Source organism: Anser cygnoides, chromosome 3 (genome assembly GCF_040182565.1).
Source record: "Anser cygnoides isolate HZ-2024a breed goose chromosome 3, Taihu_goose_T2T_genome, whole genome shotgun sequence".
Lineage (NCBI taxonomy): Eukaryota > Metazoa > Chordata > Aves > Anseriformes > Anatidae > Anser > Anser cygnoides.
Window position 1 is genome coordinate 86883198 of NC_089875.1, and position 7887 is coordinate 86891084.

Consider the following 7887-nt stretch of genomic DNA (forward strand, 5'->3'; position numbering starts at 1 on the left):
AATAAAGGTTTGCTTAAGTAGGTATATGTTTTGCTTAAGTTTTGTTTTGCCTAAGCTTGTGTTAGATTAATAGAATCTCTCTTAGCAGGCACCCTGGCCTCCGTCCATGAACCCACAGGCAGTGTAGGAGTCTAATTTAGAAGCACAACTTCACTGACACACAGAATTTAGACTATATTAGAAAGCCTGGACCTCCCTGAAGGACTGTAGTAGTTCACATTTTTATCCACAACCTTGGTCTTTCTTTAAATAAATTTACTAAAGTCTATTAGGAATAGCACAACTTGAGAGTTGTCTTACTGATTTGTAATTTTTCACAAACACCGTTAGGTGGCAGAGAACAATAAAGTTTTACTTGATGGAATTTAATACATATGTTGAAATGCAGTTCTGTCAGACCGTTCTCTCCACCCTTTTTGAATCAGAATTACTCCCTGCTATGAACTGTCAAGAGCTCTGTCTAGTTAATTATTAAATTACTTACAAACAGGGCTCACTGCTTTCACCAAGACTGTTTCATATTTAATTTCTCTGCCTTTTGTCAAGTGAGAAAAACTGAGCCATGTTCACCCTAATGGGAGTTCTCTACAAGCAGTATCTCATCATAGCTTTATCTCTACTTCCAATCTCCACTTCCACATCTAGTTAGGCTAAATGTGAGTGCTGAAGGTAGCCCCTAGGCCAGGATAATTCCAGCAGCAGCCATTAGTGAGAGGCAAGAAACTTAATTTCGTTTTTGGGAGCCGCGATTCTAAACTGTTGAAAAGGAATAGGATTTTGTGGGGGTCCAGGTAGAAATAAAGGATTTTCACATAGTGTAGATAGAGCAGGGTTGGAGTGATGGGGTTTAGATACCCAGGCTGACAGACAGATGGGCGGATGTAAGAAGACGGGAATTCATACTGCCAGCGGCTTCTGTTTCTCTAACTCTAGATGGCTGCTGATTTTATAATCCCTGTGTGAGAATTCCAAGTGGATTCCAGTTTAGATTTCAAAGGTGAGAGGGTAGGTAGCAGGAATCACTGAGCAGAGCTTCGCTGCTTAATTTCTCACTTGCTCACTGATGTAGAGGAGGCCAATTCTGCTCTTAGCGGTATCATGGAAGTCAGGGATGTCTGTGGTCAGCATTTCCCAAAGATGCAGATTTAACCCGCTGGCAGGAGCAGTCCCTAAGAGATTTATCTTATTCCCTAAAACTCTGCTTGTGCTCTTGGTAGAAACTGTGCCACAGACTGTCACATGTGCTTAACTGAAAAGTCCCAGCGTAGGTTTTTCCATAAGTTCATGTTTCAAATTGATTGCCAAAGTAAGAAGTAAAAATTCCAGAAAATACTACACAGATGTAGGTTGCTATACCTGCTTGTTAAGCTTACACTGGAAAAGAGGAAAAGCACACGAGAGACATTTTGTTGACTTGCTATTGACTTGTTTGATCTGCAGAGGAATTCAGATCAATGCAGTTTTAACCGAAGTGAGTGACAGTACAGACTGAAACCCTTTATTCACAGAAAAATGTGTGGTGGCAATGCAGAGCTCCTGCGGGTGTCTCTTCTGACCCCAGCAACCACATTGGGAAGCCAGGAGTTCTTTGTTGCTTCAGTTCAGCCCCAGAGTTGCCTACAAAAACTGACAGTAAGCACACAAGCTGTAATCTCAGCATTTGTGAGGTCTACAATGTGTCTGCTTCAATTTGTGTTTAGTATTTTTCATCTTAGTGCCTGAGTATTTCGGTAAGAGGAGTTTCAGGCACTATGCATCTGCCCAGGCCAGACACAGGCAGTCCTGTGGGAAACTGCGTATCTGAACAGAAATCTTCGGTAGTTAAAAACCCCCAGCCCAGTAATAATGCTGATACTCTGAGATGACTCAGGCAACAGGTTGTATTAATGTGCAGTGCAGAAAGTCAGCTTCCTCTCAAGCAGAAATACTTACTGCCTGTGCACATCGCAGTCACCACGCCACCGTGGCTGTCAGCATGAGAAGTGGGTCATCTTCAACAACCAGTCCTTTGCTTCTCAAGTAGCTCTCACAGATACAGACTTCAGAAAGCTGTCAAACAGGATTCAACCTAATTCAGCATGCTATCAGCCTGAGCATCTGGCAGCAGTCTTGGTACTCAACAGGATTAGGTTTACAGTCAATCCATAGATCACCCTGTTCTCTAGACCATGGGTATCCCAGGAAAAATGCAGCTTTTCCTGTAGATAGTTCACTAGGCCAAAAAAATCACCATCTTTGGAAAAATGAAAATGGGGAGACTAAGCAAACGTATTTCTCTGAGGAGGTCGTGTTCAGTGGGGTTATCCAGGCTCTGGAGAACAGGTGGGTCACACAGTTCAATGTACAGTGCGAGCTGCGAGCACATCACAATTTGCCCCTGGAGTCAGCATCACGCTGTGACCCCTGACTTGGATTTCACTTGGAGTGATCTGTGCTTGGAAGCACTGACGATGCCGTCGTGCTCTCACTAGCTCGGTGTCTAACAGTGCACTGGGTAAGGCCATGGACCGGGGCTGGGGCAGAGTGGATTGACTTCTCTGCGTGGAAAAGGGAAAGGAGGAGCAACCATAAAAATCAAGCTGATCACTTATCATGTGGTATGTTTTTAAAACTGCAGAATAAGTACTGCCAAATACTTGGATCTCCAGACAGTCTTTTCAATCTGCACAATCCACAGTGGGTTACCACATGCCTGAAGCTAGGAAGACTGTTTATCTCTTACCAGCCTGTTTTCCTTATGATACTCTTCACAATCGTATCAGAAATGTCAAGAGCTGCTTACTCAGCTGGATCCAAATCTTGAAGATCTTCAGGTTGTGCCTTTGCTCCTTTCATTGTTTTACAATCAGATGTGAAAGCCTGCCCCAGGAGAGGATAAATACGTTCTGAGATACTGTCATATTTTGATATGTAACAACCTGAGCAACATTCGGTCTCACTGAATTCTCCTTTTAAGTTATAGTTGTTTGCAAGAGTTGTCACAAACATTTTTTTGATTTCTCCTGAGCTGTGTCCAAGAGGGCAAAGTACAGCAACCTTTGTGTGATTTTGTATCTTCCATCTACTCTCTGAGGGGGATGCAGTAAAGGCAAGAACATGACAAATTATCTGCTTCAAACACAAAGAACCTAGCATTATTTTTTTATTGCTATTCTGCCTCATCTCCTTTTACAGACAATGTCAAACATTTTTTTTGTTATTGTTGTTTGCTTGTTTTTCCTGAACTGTCCAGGCAATAAACTATAAATATGTACTTTGTAGTAGTATCTTTATGAAGCCTTCAGGTCTTTCTTTTGAGCAGCCTCCAGTCAACTTAAAATATATTTCAGAATGCAAAGAAGGGATAATGTTTCACTGTAAGGTAGAAGGAGAACCCTTGGCCTGAAATGAGTCAAATCAGTGAAAAAAAAAAAAAAAAGTCTTTTGGGGACTCATGGGGACCTCAGGCATGACAGTAGAGGCAGGCTTTCTGCTGAGGTCAAAAAAAATCAGGAGAGCAGCGAGACCAAAGTGTATTTCCCAGGCATATGATAGTTCCACAAAGTCTCATGGTATATATGATATTGCCCTGTCTCCTCTGCTGAGCTTCTCGCATCACCCAGAAATGAGATTAGCTGGAAGAAAAATGCATGCTATTTTAATATGCTTTTTCTTAGCATGCTGAGAAGATGATGACAACAAGCAGGATGAGATAGAAAATGGGAGGAGCAGTTTTGTTCGGTATTGCCAGGTCTGCAAGATCCTGGGATGATTTACTTTACAGTAGGTTAATGCTTAGGGTTGTTTTCCTTCAGGTGTGCCAGGAGGTGGTACAAGACCTACTGATGGTTTCATAGGTACCATCAAAGCTACTGCTTAACGACTGCATACATTCAGCTTCTTGTGAAAGACTGTTACAGGCAAGACCAAGGGAAAAACTACTCTTGCAAGCAATACTGTACCTGCCCAAAACAAACAACAGACAGGGTGGTTGTGTAGCAATTTGCAGGAGGAGGTCTAAGGATTTACGTCCTTTCTATAAAGCTGGGATCTAGGAAAAGAAGCTGAAGGGAAAGAGAGGGAAAAGGAGGAAGAAGGATGAAGTTACAAAAAAAGAAAAGAAAAAAAAAAGGACTAACTATTTGAGAAGAATAAAATTGAGAAACTAACTTGCAGTAGTGGAAGGAGATGTGGAAAAGCGGATGGATGCTGGAATGGCAAAAAATATAAATAAAAATAAAAATTATGGAAGCCAGTCACAATAGAGGAGAGGAAGATGTGACTGAGATGATAGCTAAGAGGTGGAGCCTAAGACAGAGCAATGATGCTCTACGTAAGGCTATGACATAGAAAAGGAAACAAAATGACCTCCAGGTGAAGGAAACAACAGATGGGAGAAAATCTGAGAACTGGAAAGTTCCTAACCATCAGATCAGAAGGCTCTGGATGCTGTCCCATTAGGAACAGAGCATGCAAATAGATCCTAGACATTTTCATGTGGAGTTTGATAAATTTGAGGAAGTAATCACATATAAAATTGATATCCACAATAAGAGAAACCTGGACTGGATATTGTAGGAGGACCTTCCTAATCCCTGCCCTAATCTTATTTTCCTAATAATGATGCTGTTGACTCTCATATATTGACCAGGACAGGTGCAGACAGACATGTATTTGCCTCACTTGCTATCCAAGCCAACTGGATGCCACCCACCTCTGGAATCTGTGTAGCTGGAGTGGCCCAGGGCTGTGCCCAAGCTGCTAAATCTGTGCAAATGCATGACTTTCAGATCTGAACCGGCCTGCTTTTGCCTAACGTGGGGTGTGGGCGAGGGAATCCACACCTATCCATACCGCTGTGCCCTCGGAGGGCTGTGCAGGGCTCACATGTTTGGTGCCTTAGAGGAGTGTGAAAAATACTTAAACGGAGAGTGCAGGGACTGTACAAGCTGCATGTAGCAGAGAAGACTGTACAAGCTGGGTATGAAAGGACTGGAGATCCAAGAAGTGTAGTAGCAATGTTCACTAATCCAGAGTATCGTAGCTTCATGGTCAGGAGCAAGGTGCAACGCCTCTCTGGTCACTTCTGCATGCAGGTGTGAAGCTCCATGGCATATTCTATCAGTCTGATCCACCAACATTATCTACGACACACCAGTAAAAAATGACTTAAATCTCTGAGAGCTCTCCCAGTTGTGCTGCGTTCCTAGACAACGCTGTACAATGGAGACAATGCCACTGTTCCTCCTCGGCAGAGCATCCCTTCCTTGTCTGTCATCATACTTCACATCACGCTCCCAGAAGTTACATTTCTCCTCCACAAAAGTACAATCCCTGTTCATAACTGCAGTGACCACAACCATCTACCACATCAAGTTTTGTTGCAGCGCGTTGACTGATATTTGTATATTTGGAAGCAAATATTTGTATAGTATCAGCAAGTGACGGATTATTTCTAATTGTTAGGAAGATCCTGGTGGGAAAAGATTGTTAGGTCCTTCACTGCATAAGAAAAAACTTTCTTTTGGAAATTCCCCTTCTGCCATCCTGGCTGCTGTTTCAGCCACACTGAATTTCTGATCTGCCCTCCCAGTAAACATCTATCTTTGTGTGAGCGTGCATGGCTCGCACCATTTCCTCTGTGACTGAAACGGGACCTTTCCCACGCTACGTGAAACCTTGTGTTTTCTTGGCTCCCCAAGATTACCTGCTAGCAGATAGCTGTGACCGTGCCTCCCTTTAGTGGAGAAGCTCTTATCTTATCTGAGATGAGGCGTGCTTCATCTTGCAACATTTCTGCTACTGCCCCAGGCAACATGTGTGTATGTTTGTGGAAGGGGGGCGAGCAGGAAGGGTGACAACTTGTACTTTCAAAATCACAACCTCACCTGGGACAACAGCTGATAACAAGCCCAAGCAAAACTGCACTACTGCCTCACCCTCGCCTGTCCTGGCCCACTGGAAGAGAGTGAGGATTTCTGAACAACTAGTAACGCTGTCTTCAGTGAGATCCTTTTTGTCATTACAAGAGTAGAGGTTTCTTTACCCTATACCATTATTATAGAAACTTATGTCCAAGTTTTTTCTCCAAGTTAGGCTATCTTATCAGTAGATCTATGATGGAAATATACAGCAGATGCTTCCTTGTGTGACATTAATAAGTACAGCACCACGTTTGTCACATAGCCATACCCTACCACGGTTGGCTCAGGTGCAAATAAAATGATATTTAAGACTGAGATTGAGTATGACTCATAACTGCTTTCTAGCAAACGTGAAATTTTAGTTTTTGAATGAAGTACTTTCATTCCTACTAAAGAGGTACTAAAGGCATTCCACAGAAAAATAAATAAATAAATAAATAAAAATAAATAAAAATATTGATAGAAATAAGGATAGAGATGAGTGAGATATCCCATGTGATTCGAAGTCTGGCATTACTTAAAATAAATGACTTTTCTTAGAGAATAGTGTGTCTCCTTAGTCCTGTCTGGTCAGGTGAATAAAATCACTGAATTATCTTTGTCTCCAAGCCCATATCAGATATCTGTTCTTTATTACAAATACACCTTTAGCTGGAAACATAAATCTAAAATCTACTATTTAAAGAAGATCGGGACCGCAGAACCAAGCATGCTAACAACGGAAGTCTTTAAAGTTAATGTTGTGTATACAAACTGAATCCAGATCACTTCTGCATTTATCATAAAGGTGGGATTAATCTCACTTTTGCCATCTGAAAGTTAAGCAGTGAAGCCCAGATGGCCAGGTAGGCTGCACAGCCGTATCAATAGGCAGAGGTAAAGCACTTCAGAGTGTGATTCACCCTAACCTAAGACAGCTGTCTCAGACAGGTGATGCACAACTCCCTCTGATCACGCTCGTCTTTCTTTCCATGCTCCAGAGAGAGTGCAAGGGACTCATTTGTAAGGTAGATCCCACTGTAATAAATGGCTTGTTATTTTTGTCACAGAATCACTGCCTCTCTCAGTACTTCCTAAATCGTTCTCTTTCGTATCTTCTCTTTTCATCCTCTCCCTGTAACACGTAGGCCTCTGCTTTGCTTTATTGTGCACTGTGGAGTATGCCACAGATTGTTCACTTTCTGTGGGACTTTCTAAGGTGCTCAGGTGTAGCATTCACTACTTCATCACAGACATTGATTAATACCTTTAAAGACCTGTCACAAAAGGGAGCAATATGCAATTGCACCTGCTTTACAAAGGAGTAATAAAGCAGTAAGACGAGAGCTGTTGAAAGCTTCCCTGCATTTTGGCTGCATGGGGACTTACTTTTCAGTGCTTGCAACACTATGTGGCATTTTATAAGTAAACCTGGAAGAAACCAGTTTGTTTTGACCACTCTTGCAGCTGTAAGAGCTCACTGACTCCTGTAAATCACACCTCTAGGTCTTTTATTTGTCCCTGTGAGAAACAAAAACCTTTCTTTCCACATAGCACTGTCAGTAGCAGCTTTAAGCTGGGACACTCACCACGCTGAAGTGACTGGAATAAAGCCACCTGAGCTCATGTGGTTGCCCCCGCTCTGTTAGATGTCATTCATCCCATTTCGCTGTCAGACCCCTGCTTGGCACTGCAGACCCGTTTTAACCCAGGTTCTGCAATGTCGGTTCTGCAACAAAAGCAGCTGAGGCTTAGCAGACGGCAGGCTCCCCCGTTGCACAGTCAAAACTCATTCCCACAACACAGGCCATTCTTTGCCCCAAATAAGGCAGGCAGCCCCGAGGGGGAACCATACAAGGCTGTAATCATGTCATTAAAAGAGCTTATGATAATATTCAGAAGGAGGCTGGAGTAAGGTTTCACAAGCAAATTTAATTTACTTTTTCATTCCTGATTTTGCAAATGTGGGTTTCTTCTAAAAAGTTAAAAATATCACCATACAATG